This window comes from Chelonoidis abingdonii, chromosome 1 (genome assembly GCF_003597395.2).
Source record: "Chelonoidis abingdonii isolate Lonesome George chromosome 1, CheloAbing_2.0, whole genome shotgun sequence".
NCBI classification, from domain to species: domain Eukaryota; kingdom Metazoa; phylum Chordata; order Testudines; family Testudinidae; genus Chelonoidis; species Chelonoidis abingdonii.
In genome coordinates this window covers 64,508,418-64,522,307 of record NC_133769.1, presented here as the reverse complement: position 1 = coordinate 64,522,307, position 13,890 = coordinate 64,508,418, and the positions used below count along the sequence as shown (strand labels likewise).

General features: G+C 43.1%; 1 protein-coding gene across 5 annotated transcripts in view; it reads right to left on the bottom strand.

Moving 5' to 3' along the window:
* MON2 (MON2 regulator of endosome-to-Golgi trafficking) overlaps positions 1–13,890 on the bottom strand; it is a 242,403-nt gene that overhangs the window by 199,744 nt on the left and 28,769 nt on the right. The window lies entirely within an intron of this gene.

Here is a 13,890-nt window from a genome sequence, read left to right as displayed (position 1 = left end):
CAGAAAATATTACTTGATACTAAATATAGACTTTTAAAATTATAGGCATTAGCATCAGTGCCATCTATAGCTAAGAATTTGACAGCTATATTCTGTCTGTACTGAGCATGCTCCAGCCAAAGGCTGAGCAAGCTCTTCCCTGCACTTGCTTTTCTTAACCACCAGGGGTTGCTGCCATGCCATATAACAGGGATAGGCAACCTATGGCACACTTGCCGAAGGTGGCACATGAGCTGATTCACTGGCACTCACACTGCCCCGGTCCTGGCCACCAATCCGGGGGGCTCTGCATTTTAATTTAATTTTAAATGAAGCTTCTTAAACATTTTAAAAACCTTATTTACTTTACATATAACAATAGTTTAGTTATATATTATAGACTTATAGAAAGAGACCTTCTAAAAATGTTTAAATGTATTACTGGACGCGAAACCTTAAAATAGAGTGAAGAAATGAAGACTTGGCACACCACTTCTCAAAGGCTGCCAACCCCTGTCATATAATGAAGCAAAGGAGGGAGACTTCCCTTGCCTCTGCTTGCATGCTTCAGCTGCTGGCACCAAAAAGGAGGAGGAAGCCACTTGTTGGGAATGAAAAGAGGTGAGGAGTGGGGGATGCAGAGAGAAGCTGCTGAGAGAAGAGAGAAATGCAGAAGGAGGAGAAGAAACAGGATGTAGGCAGGATGAAGTGTGAGGGATTAAGACAGGCAGAGTGAGGAGGGGGTGGATGGGGCAGAGAGAGGCTACTGGAATACAGAGGCAGAGGGAAGAGATGGTTAGACAGGGAAAGAAACTCCTGTAACTACTACACCATGCTCCCTCCCAGAACCTGGATTAGAACCCAAGGCTCCTGATTCAACATTCCTCTGCTACCTAGAAAACAGCATGAAATCCAATGGCAAAGTGTCTTCCCTACCACAACCATCCACCCCATTTAATGTCTCATCCACAAAAAACAGCCAACTACTGATATCAGTTACTCCACTCCATCAGCTCTAGCGGTACAGGTCTGGGCATCTAAAGATTCCAATCCTGCCAGTGAACCATGTGAATGGTCAGTGTCTCCACATGATAGAAGTTCTGTTTTTTCAGTGTGTGTGCGCGCATGCACACACACTTTTGTTTGTTTTTTTTGTTTGATTTTTAAGACTAGGAAATGACACAGTAAGACTTAAGCTTGTAAAGTAAAGCACTAGAAAGTTAAGAAACGCCAGAATAAATGTTACCCAAACAACCTTAATTTGGCTCCCTTGTGCATATGCATTGTTGTGATAGCATATAGTTATTTAATAAGAGACTTTTTTCCACAGGATCCTGCCTCACTCAGTGCACAGGATGGAGGATGCTCAATATTCAACATGTAGCATGTTATATTTACTGCATGCCTTCCAAATTCTGCACTGAGTACAGAATTCCTAATTTCCTCACAGAGTTTTCTGTGGTGCCCACCACAATAATATCTCACTGCTTCACAAACTTTAATGAACTTCTTAGGGGTGTTGTGAAGAGAAGTAGGGAAACAATATTATCCCTATTCTATAGATGAGAAATAGGCAAAGAGATTAAAGCCAAAAATGTCAAGAAAGTCCACTAATTTTCCGTGGCAGAGACCAGGACAGAATTCAGTTTTCCTGGGTGGCATTCGACTGCCCATACTTCAAGACCATTCTTTCTTTTCCCACAATCTTCCAAATTCAGCAACAAATAAGGCACTGGTTATACAGAAACAGCTTCATGTACTACACAACCTTAATTCTCTGAGCAACATCCATCCTGTACACTGAATGAGGTTGGGGTCCCATGGAAAGCATAATACATAATTATATACAGTAACTCCTCACTTAACATTGTTCCAGTTAACATTGTTACGTGGCTGATCAGAGAACATGCTTGTTTAAAGTTGTGCAATGCTCCCTTATTATTGTTTGGCAGCCACCTGCTTTGTCCACTGCTTGCAGAAAGAGCAGCCCGTTGAAGCTAGCTGGTGGGGGCTTGGAAGCAGGGTGGACTGACAGCCCCTTTATCAGCTCCCCTAAGTTCCCTGTGCAGCAGCCACCCAGCAGGCTATCAGCTGTCCCTCCCCACATTGCCATGTGCTGCTCCTGCCTTGGAGCTGCTCCCAGGAGCCTCCTGCTTGCTGTGCTGGCAGAGGGAGGAGGGGAAAAGGGGGTGCAAATGTCAGGGTGTACCTCTCCCCACCGCTCCTATACCTCATCTTCACAGGGCGCGGTGGGACAGGACAGGGCTCATGACAGAGGGAGCTTGCTGGCAGCAGCTGCTGTCTCAACTTCCTGATCTACTTAAAAAGGCAGTGTACTTAGAGTGGGGTCACTGTAGTTAAAGGAGCAATGTGCATCTCTCTCATACATGGTGTGTGATTCTCTCTCTCTCTCACGTGCACACACACACACACCCCTACCTCTCTCTACCATGCCATCTCACCTCCCTCCATTCGTGCTGTCTTGTAAAGTGTGAGGCTACATTAACAACGTGTTAATCCTTGAGGGCTCAAGGAGTACTAGTTCATCATTTAGCAGTAAGACATTCCCTGGGAAATATCCCACCCTCTGACTTCACCACCTCAACCAAGCTTCACAATCATCATTGCTGTGGACAGTATTAAATTGTTTAAAACTTATCCTGTGTATGTATATAAAAATAAAGAAAAATATAGTCTTTTGTCTGGCAAAAAAAAAAATCCCTGGAACTTACCCCCCCACCATTTACATTAATTCTTATGGGGAAATTGGATTTGTTTAACATTGTTTTGCTTAAAGTAGCGTTTTTCAGGAACATAACTACAAGGTTAAGCAACGAGTTACTGAAATTAAACTATCATAATGCACAAGGGGGATATTTAAAGTTGCATGGGCAACCTTAATTCTTGCACTTTCTAACTTTTGCGCACTTGACTTTGTGTCCTTAGTGTTCTTTTAACATAGCTTTTGTGTGTGTGTAATTTTAGAAAATACCATGTGCTTATGCAACATAAGATTGCATTGTAATACACAGATTCAAGGAACAGAGTTAAGGTTATGCATGCAACCTTAAATTTTGAATATTCAGCTTTGCTATTTTAATGTAATGTTCACAGATTTTTGTGAGGAATTACCTAGGGTATTTTTTGCTTTGAAAAAAACAAAGATTTGACTATACAGTTTAAATAATAGAAATTTGAATAAACAAATATCAGAAAGCTATCCCAACTATACCTATGCAAGATACCAGTAATTAGAAAAAAGGGAATATTTGCACAAATCAAAGAAAAATACTGTAAATACACCAAATCAGCTAGCAGTCTCTGACCCTTCACTAGTCACACCAATGTAAGTCTCATTCAACTTTGAGACTAAAAATACATCAAATATTTCAGTGGTAACCACACTCAACAAAATCCCATTCACTCTTCTAAGCCTGCATGAGTGATGCTCTTCAGTATTTATTCAAAAGTATGCACTTCAGAGGACTAAGGAGTCAAAAATATCTACTGTGCATGGTTGCAACATGATTTTCAAACACTCTTAACTAGGTCACACAAAAATGATTTTTCTTCAGAAAAAGCCCATGCCCTTATTCCGTGGGGACTACTGCACATCAAACTGCAATTTTCAGATTTCTGCCACTGGCATTCCCAGGCTTTATTTTAAATAAAAAATATGATGAAGTTTGAAACTATGAAAGTCAGTCAGAGTAAGAAGCAAGAACAGAACACTGTCTCTCAGCCCCTGAGGCATCTCCCTAGGCCTGGGGAACCATTGGAAACAATCAGCAGGTGGAAGATCTTTTACCAGATGCTAAGTCTTCCACAATGCCAGATACCAGTTTTAAACAGGAATTCTATTTATTTGGGAACTCTGAGAATCATAGAATATCAGGGTTGGAAGGGACCTCAGGAGGTCATCTCACAACCACCAACTCAAAGCAGGACCAATCCCCAGACAGATTTTTACCTCAGTTGGCCTAAATGGCCCCCTCAAGGATTGAACTCACAACCCTGGGTTTAGCAGGCCAATGCTCAAATCACTGAGCTATCCCTTCCCTGCACAATTAACTTAGCTCCATGTGTATATATATGCACTACGAAACTTCATGAAGATACACATGCTCAGGATGTGATTTTTCAAAGGCTCATAATTTGATCAAAGTAAAACCATTTTTCTCCTGGAACAGGCTATACTTAACTCCTCAGTGAGGACTATTTCAATGCTAAATTGCAACTTTCAAAACTCAATCAATTCAGTCAACTCTTTCTTGTTAAAAATATAATGGTTAAAGTATTTTCTGTTCTTATATTTGCATCCATCATAATATGAGTGCCTACCTCTTACCCACATATGCTTTCCTTTCACTTAAGGATGGCTGAACCATTTCTGTTCATAGATATAGAAATATCACCTTCCAATAGAGATCAAGCACGAAAAATGTCAACCAGGAATGTTAGTCTGATAAATCTGAGAGGCTGAAAACAGTGGGTTATAACAGAAAATACTGTGTAGTAACTATTGCACACAGACGTGACTAGTGCCTGCAGATAGTAAGGGGGCACAATTTAAACGTTTGCCTCCCCAACAATGTAAGTGACAGCCCCCTATGACCGACCTCCACCCTCAGCAGCCTCTCCCTCCAGCTCCCAGCTGTCTGCTGCTGCCTCTCCCATTGGCCACAGCTCCCAGCTTGCCGGCTCCTGCGGTGACGAGTGGGGACAGCAAACCCTGGCAAATATCTGGGGGGAAACACATGAACCAACATGGCCCCTCCCCCGCGTTGCCTCTCGCTGCATATAACTTTTCTTCTTTAAAAAATTCACACAGCAGTTTAATTTCAGTTGGTGGAAAATACAGAATGTCCAACTATTGTGTTCCTGATGCAGCATCTAACAATCTCTCCTCTTAAGGGATTTCCTTTTTCCCTACAAATGATGCTGCTTCTGGTCAAACACTATCTCTGACAAACGGACAATAATATAGGGATAAATAATAATAATAGAGATAAAACCCATTTTGTAAAAACAGGAGAACTTTTGAGATTGAATCTCAGCTTCCACAAGGAAAGACATGGATCCAAGAATTAGAAATCAGAAAAGAAACTCCTAAGGCCTGCTATCTTTTGTGTCTCACACTACTTCAGCAGAGAATGGAAAAAACTACAAATGTAATAGCAGAGTAAGGAATAACTAAGTAACATTAGACATGCCGATGTTAAGTGAGGCAAGAGTGGAATGCCTCACAAAGAGTTATTAGTAAATTCCCCCCAGAGGCTGGCTCAGAAACATTTGTCTTGTTAAGACTAGGAGCATGATTCAATATAACATTCGTGCAGGGATTGCTATGCTGTTGCATTCAATGTCAACCAAAAAAATAACATCCATATATTTAGTGAAGATGCTAAGGGCACATTTTAGCTTCAACAGTAGTGACTCTATTGTAGTACGACTGCTTCTGAACTACACTGTATGTGACTGTTTTAGGGGAATATGCATTCATGCCAGATTTCCATTGTTCTTGCTGAAAACAACGTATGACATTTTGTAGTATTAATAAAAAAAAGTAGAAATTATTTGTGAAACTCCAGAAGTCGCTTAAAGCCAACCAGCTTTGCTGTTCTTTAGGACATAGATTAGGGTGTGTAGTACCAAGAATAAAACTCTACCTGAAAGGTTTCTGTTCGAATAACTCTACTGTCATTTTCAACAATGGCTTCTTTACCTCTCAACACAGATTATCATTTTTTAAAATATATGTCTGGAAAAAATGAAATTGTGAAAGTGCTGAAGAGGTATTTGAAGTAACTTTGGTGAAATCATTACCTAAAGAATGGAAAATATTTCATTTTCTCTCTATAAAAAGTATTTATAAACAATTTGAATAATCTTGATCAGCCTTGCTCTGTGCCAATATCTGTCACTTGGATTGCAGAAATGAAGGCATGAGAGAGTTTTATATTTTAATAATCTCCTAAAACTGACCAAACACTGGATGATCTATGTTATCTGGGGCAGGCTAATTAAACGCTTCTGCATGTAAGTAGGAAGCCTTTAAATAATCATCTAGGAAATTAACTTGTTAGAGGCAGCCAGACTATAGTTTCAAGCTACAAGTCATGAGATGTCTGATATCAATATCTGGGAGTATCAGAGGGGTAGCCATGTTAGTCTGAATCTATAAAAGCAGCAGAGAATCCTGTGGCACCTTATAGACTAAGAGACGTTTTGGAGCATGAGCTTTCGTGGGTGAATACCCACTTCGTCAGATGAATGTAGTGGAAATTTCCAGGGGCAGGTATATATATGCTAGCAAGCAAGCTAGAGATAACGTTATCTCTAGCTTGCTTGCTAGCATATATATACCTGCCCCTGGAAATTTCCACTACATTCATCTGAAAACTGGTTCTGTAGTTGGCAAGCCATTCACAGTCTTTGTTCAATCCTGAGTTGATGGTGTCAAATTTGCAGATGAATTGAAGCTCAGCAGTTTCTCTTTGAAGTCTGGTCCTGAAGTTTTTTTGCTGCAGGATGGCCACCTTAAGGTCTGCTATAGTGTGGCCAGGGAGGTTGAAGTGCTCTCCTACAGGTTTTTGTATATTGCCATTCCTAATGTCTGATTTGTGTCCATTTATCCTTTTCCGTAGAGACTGTCCAGTTTGGCCGATGTACATAGCAGAGGGGCATTGCTGGCATATGATGGCATATATTACATTGGTGGACGTGCAGGTGAATGAACCGGTGATGGTGTGGCTGATCTGGTTAGGTCCTGTGACGGTGTCGCCGGTGTAGATATGTGGGCAGAGTTGGCATCGGGTTTGTTGCATGGATTGGTTCCTGAGCTAGAGCTACTATGGTGCAGTGTGCAGTTGCTGGTGAGAATACTTTTCAGATTGACAGGCTGTCTGTGGGCAAGGATTGGCCTGCCACCCAAGGCCTGTGAAAGTGTGTGGATCATTGTCCAGGATGGATTGTAGATCCCTGATGATGCGTTGGAGGGGTTTAGCTGGAGGCTATATATGATGGCCAGTGGAGTCCTGTTTGGTTTCTTTCTTGGGTTGTCTTGCAGTAGGAGGCTTCTGGATACACGTCTGGCCTCTGTTGATCTGTTTTCCTTATTCCTCGTGCGGGTATTGTAGTTTGGAATACTTGGTGGAGATTTTGTAGGTGTTGGTCTCTGTCGGGTTAGAGCAGATGCGGTTGTACCTCAGTGCTTGGCTGTAGACAATGGATCGTGTGATGAGCCCAGGATGGAAGCTGGAGGCATGAAGGTAGGCATAGCGGCGCTACTCGGTAGTTTTTCGTATATAGGGTGGTGTTAACATGACCATCACTTATTTGCACCGTGGTGTCTAGGAAGTGGACCTCCCATGTACTGTAGATGGGTCCTGGCTGAGGTTGATGTTGGTGTGGAAGCTGTTGAAATCGTCGGTGGAATTTTTCTCCAGAGTCTCCTTCCCATGGGTTCCAGATGATGAAGATGTCATTAATGTAGCATAGGTAGAGAAGGGGCGTGAGTGGCGAGAGCTGAGGAAGCGTTGTTCAGGTCAGCCCTAAAAATATTGGCATATTGTGGGGCCATGCGGGTGCCATAGTGGTGCCACTGATCTGGAGATATATATTGTCGTCAAATTGAAATAGTTGTGTGTGTGACCCCTCAGAACAGAAACCAAACAGGCTACAAGAGCTCCACCAAGTATTCTCAAAACTACAATACCCGCACGAGGAAATAAGGAAACAATCAACAGAGCCAGACTGTTCCAGAAGAAGGCCTGCCTACTGCCAGACAAAACCCAGAAAGAAACACAGGACCTCCATGGCATATATATAGCCTGTCAGCTAAAACCCTCCAACGCATCATCAGGGATCTACATCCATCCTGGACATGATCCCACACTTTCCAGGCCTTAGGTGGCTCAGGCCAATCCTTGCCCACAGACAGCCTGCCAATCTGAAAAGTATTCTCACCAGCAACTGCACACGTGCACCATAGTAGCTCTAGCTCAGGAACCAATCCATGTTCAACAAACCCGATGCCACTCTGCCCATATCTACACCGGCGACGCACACGTCACAGACCCCAAGAGACTAAACCAGATCAGCCACACCATCACCGGATCTGTTTCACCTGCACGTCCACCAATGTTAATATATGCCATTCATATGCCAGCAATGCCCCTCTGCTATGTACATCGGCCAAACTGGACAGTCCTACGGAAAGATAAAGGGACACAATCAGACATTAGGAATGGCAATATACAAAAAACCTGTAGGAGAGCACTTCAACCTCCCTGGCCACACTATAGCAGACCTTAAGGTGGCCATCCTGCAGCAAAAAACTTCGGGACCAGACTTCGAAAGAGAAACTGCTGAGCTTCAATTCATCTGCAAATATTGACACCATCAACTCAGGGTTGAACAAAGACTGTGAATGGCTTCCCAACTACAGAACCAGTTTCTCCTCCCTTGGTTTTTCACACCTCTCTTGCTAGATAACAGTGGCTCATCCTCCCTGATACTAACCTCGTTATCTCTAGCTTGCTTGCTAGCATATATATACCTGCCCCTGGAAATTTCCACTACATTCATCTGACGAAGTGGGTATTCACCCACGAAAGCTCATGCTCCAAAACGTCTCTTAGTCTATAAGGTGCCACAGGATTCTCTGCTGCCAATATCTGGGAGCTTACACACCTTTTCCCACAGGAAACCAATTGTTCCAATATAAAATTCTTATATGAATTGTTTAATCTCTTACAAGATGAAAAGTCTATGTTGCTATAGATTTTCATATTACTAACTAGAAAGTAGGTTAAATACATTAACTCTAAAGTTAAAAAGCACTGAATGAGATATATCATCTTTTGAATTGCTTATAAGGAAAACCTTCAACAAGGGATTGTCAAAAAAAAATCAATATTAGCATAGACTTAAAACAGAAAACATTACTTCAAATCTTATCAATTAAAATAAATTGAAAGTAGCTTCAAAACTTACATTTTCCCAAGTCACCGTGCCAATACTGAAACTGCTCCTAAGTCTGGCCATCTAGGAGGCCAGGCAGGTAAAGATGGCAGTTTCTTTAGTGATTTTGCCCTGGCCCCAGGGTCCCCCAGAGGGTGGGGGCAAGAGGGGCAATTTGCCCCAGGCCCTGGGCCCCACAGGGGCCCCTCATGAGAGTTTTTCAGAGCCCCTGGAGCGGGGTCCTTCACTTGCTCCGGGGGCCCCGGAAAACTCTCGTGAGGCCCGGGCCCCCAGAGCTTCTGCTGCTCCCGGTCTTCGCCGGCGGGGGGTCCTTCCGTGGGTCTTCGGTAGTAATTCGGCGGCGGGGGGCTCCCGCCGCAGGTCTTCAGGGCACTTTGGCAGCGGGTCCGGGAATGGAAGTGCCCCCCACCACTGAATTACTGCCGAAGCGGGGGCCCTCCGCTGCCGAAGACCCCAGGCCCCCGAATCCTCTGGGTGGCCCTGCCTAGCCCCCCAGATCCTGAATTACTCTCTGCTCTGTTCTTTATACCATTTATCCAATTTCCAGTTGCCTTAATGGGCTACCCTGCCACAGCTGCTGCAGTCACTAGAAGCCCCTGATAACTCTTTGTTCCCTCCTGTGTACATGTGGACTGTAATCATCCAAACATAAAATAAACACTATGGGAAAAGAGAGCACCTCCCCAAAAAATGACCCATGCAGCCTTTAAGGCACTCAACCATGTGGTCACTCTGTCAACATATGTGATTTCAAATGCACAATGTACACTGAAAAAATAATGAAAGATGTTTCTCTAATCTTTCAGTTACAGTAATCTTAGATATTATTTGTAACAACAGACAAAAATAGATTACACAGAAACATGATTTTTAAATTGTTTCCAACTTGGATACTGGAGACTCCCAATTCTGAAAAACTGGGAAAAGACAAAGAATGAAGTCCTTTTGTTCAGATCTACAGCATTTGAAAAAAAGATTCCAATAATTTCTACTCCCCAGAAAAATGTGACATTGACCAGATTAGCATACGCTCTGCCTTCAGAGCACAGTGAGTAGGAGACAATTCAGAATGCTTTTTATAATTCTATTTAGATAGAAAGTGAAGAAAAAATCTGTAAGGGAAGTTTTGGTACATAGAATTTCTCAATCCAAATTTTGCCAAGACACAGATCAACAGACATATTATTGAAAAAAGTACCATGGAATTAAGATAAGCGAATCAAGACCCTCATCTTTGTGTCTCAGTTGAAAAGTGGCATCAACACAATGCATCTTTAAAATTATATTGTAATGTTATTTCAGTTCTAACTCAAAACAAAAGTGTGCCACCAACACAAGGTCTATTTAGGAAATAGGTTTTTTGGGGGATGCCTCCTTTAAAATACTAGTCAGGATAAACCCTCGGTGTATTGGCTGTGATTTCAGAGCTCAAGGTGTTTTGGGGTCCAGATTTCTTTGCCATAAAAACATGCACACATGCACAAGATTTATGGATTTAAAGCACTAGATTATTACTCAACAGAATAGTCCTTTTTTAAAAAATCACTTCTGCAGTCTTATAGAGAGGAATTTCTTGTTACGGGGGAACAGTAAAAACAGATGAAAAAGGGAAGAAGCTAAAATTAAACCAGTTATTAAAGTCCAGAGGAAGACAGACCAAAACAGCAGAACCCAGATACTTTTTTCCTTCCATCCAGTGCATTGAACTGATTGGGAAAAACACACCATACCCTTTCACTTTGTAGGTAAACACTTCTGGATGAAGTCACCTGTCATGATTAATGTGCTAAACAGCATTTTGTTAGAGTAATGGGAAGACAAGGTGGGTGAGGAAATATCTTTTACTAGATCAACTTCTTTTGCTCGGAGAAGTTTTCAAGCTTCACAGAGGTGAGAAAGAGCTTTTAAAACAAACTTCACCAAACAAGGACACTCCACCAGAGTAGATTGTGTCATGGAACAGGTCACTCAAATAACCCAAGAGAACCTTTTTGAATGTGGGAAAAAACACTCTGTCCGCACACACTTAGCTGTCACCTACCCCATCAGAATCCATACGGGTTATCATTAAACAATTACAACCCATTCTTGATGGGGACTACATCCTGAAAGAAATCTTTCCTGAACCCCCTCTTCTGGTCTTGAAGCAACCCCCCCGCCAACCTTGTTGCCAAAGTCCTCATTGGAAGCCAGATCTCCAACAACCAGGATCTGCTAACTCAAAGTGGTGCCAGACTCTGTCAGACCAACAGATGCAAAATGTGCAGACGTATCTCAACCTCTATGATCGCAGAAGTGCAGGATTGGAAGGGTCCTCAATAGGTCATCTAGTCCAGACCCCAGAACTCAAGGCAGGATTAAGTAATAACTGAACCATTCCTGACAGGTGTTTATCTAATCTGTTCTAAATTAATCTACAATGAGGGAGATTCCACAACCTCCCTAAGCAATTTGTTCCGGTGCTTAACTATCCTGACAATAAAGAAGTTTTTCCTAATATCCAACCTAAACCTCCCTTGAAGCAATGGTCTTAAATTGCAATTTGTCCTATCCTCAGAAGGAGAAGAATTTTGCACCCTCCTCCTTGTAACAACCTTTTATGTATTTGAATACTGTTTTGTCCCCCCAGTCAGTCTTTTCTTCTCCAGACTAAACACACCCATTTTTTTTTTTCAATCTTCTCTTATAGGTCATATTTTCTAGACTTCAGTCATTTCTGTTGTTCTCCTCGGGGCTTTCTCCAATTTCCCCACATCTTTCCTGAAATGTGGCACCCAGAGCTGGACACAATACTCACACTGAGGCCTTATCAGTGAGGAGAAGAGTGGAAGAATTACTTCTCGTGTCTTGCTTACAACACACCTGCTAATACACCCCAGAATGTTTGCTTTTTTTGCAACAGTATTACACTGTCTCATATTTAGCTTGTGATTAGGGACGTAAATGTGTAAAAACAGTAACCATGTTACTGATTAAAATTTATCAGTCACAGGGTGAAACGTTTACCCAGGGAACTAGGGATGCATGGATCCCCGCTGCTGCCCCCGCGCCAGCATCCCAGCACACCTGGAGTCCTGGCTGCCAGCCACAGGGCCAGCAGCTCGAAGAGACCCCAGCCGTGAGGTCTGCAGCAGAGTGGGCACTGTGGACCCCAGCCGCACCGGATGCCGAGCAGCAGCAGCGCAGCTGCCGTGATGGACCCCTGCCACAGGGCCACCTGCCTGCCTGGAGGGACCTCAGCCGCAGGGCTGCCTGCCCACCTGGAGGGACCCCGGGCGGCAGCAGGGACCCTGGGCACAGGGCTGGCAGGTGCGATGGAGCCCGGGTGTGGAGCCAGCAGCCCGGAGGGAGCCTGGGTTGGGGATCCTCTTCCCCGGCAGCAGCAGGTCTAGGCCAAGGGAGAGGCATCTCTCCCCAACGCAGCCCTGAGTGCCTGTGTGGTGCTTAATAGGCTGCTGCGCAGCCTCACAGCTTAAAGGGAATTCAGGATCCCAGGAGCAGCAGCTGGGACCCTGGGCAGAGTTTAATCGTTAAGCTTGATGCTTATTGGTTTCTGTTATCAGTTAACTGGTTAAACTCTTACATCCCTGTTTGTGATGCACTGTGGTCTCTTTCTGCAGTATTCCTTCCTAGGAAATAATTTCCCATTTTGTATGTGTGCAGCTGATCCTTCTCAGGTGGAATACTTTACTGAATTTCATCCTATTTATGTCAAAGACAAATGCAGGCCATTTCTCCAGTTTGTTCAGATCATTTTGAATTTGAATCCTATCCTCCAAAGTACTTGCAACTCCTCTTAGTTTGGTATCATCCACCAACTTTTAAGTGTACTCTCTATGTCATTATCTAAATCATTTATGAAGATATCGAACAAAACCAGACCCAGGACTGATCCCTGAGAGACCTCACTCAGTATGTCCTTCCATCTTGACTGTGAACCACTTTTGATTACTTTCTGGGAGTGGTTTTCCAGTTAGTTGTGCACCCAGCTTACAATAGCTCCATCTAGGATGTATTTCCCTAGTTTATGAGAGAGTCAAAAGCCTTACTAAAGTCAAGATATACCACATATACCACTTCCCCCATACTCACAAGGCTTGTTACCCTGTCAAAGAAATCTATTATGTTGGTCTGACACGGTGTTCTGGACAAATCCATGTTGACTGTAACTTATCACCTTATTATCTCCTAGGTGTTTGCAAACGGACTGTTTGCTTATTTGTTCCATTACCTCTCTGGGTTCTAAAGTTAAGTTGACTGATCTGTAGTTCCCCAGGTTGTCCTTATTTTCCTTTTAATAGATTGGCACTATATTTGCCCTCTTCCGGTCCTCTGGAATCTCTGTCTGCTATGAGTTTTCAAAGATAATCGCTAATGGCTCAGACATCACCTCAGTCAGCTCCCTGAGTGTTCTACATATTTCATCAAGCCATGCCAACTTGAAGTAATTTTTAATTTGATCTTTCACTATTTTAGCTTTAGATACTACCTCATTTTCACAGGTGTTCATTCTCTTAGATGTGCTATCTCTACTAACCTTTTTGGTGAAAATTAAACAAAAAAGCCATTTAGCACTTCTGTCATTTCCACATTTTCTGTTATTGTCTTTCCCTTTCTCATTGAGTAATGGCCTATCTTGTCCTTGGGTCTTCTGCTTGCTTCTAATGTATTTGTAGAATGTGTTCTTGTAACCCTTCATGTCTCTGGCTCAGAAGTGGGCAAACTTTTTGGCTCAAGGGCAACATCTGGGTATTGAAATTTTATGCTTGGCCACGAATGCTCATGCAATTGGGGTTGGGGTGCGGGTGCAGGCTCCGAAGTAGGGCCAGAACTGAGGAGTTCAGGGTGCGGAAGGGGGCTTCCGGCTAGAACAGGGTTTGGGGTGGGGCGAGGGCTCTGGCTGTGGGTACAGACTCTGGAGTGGTG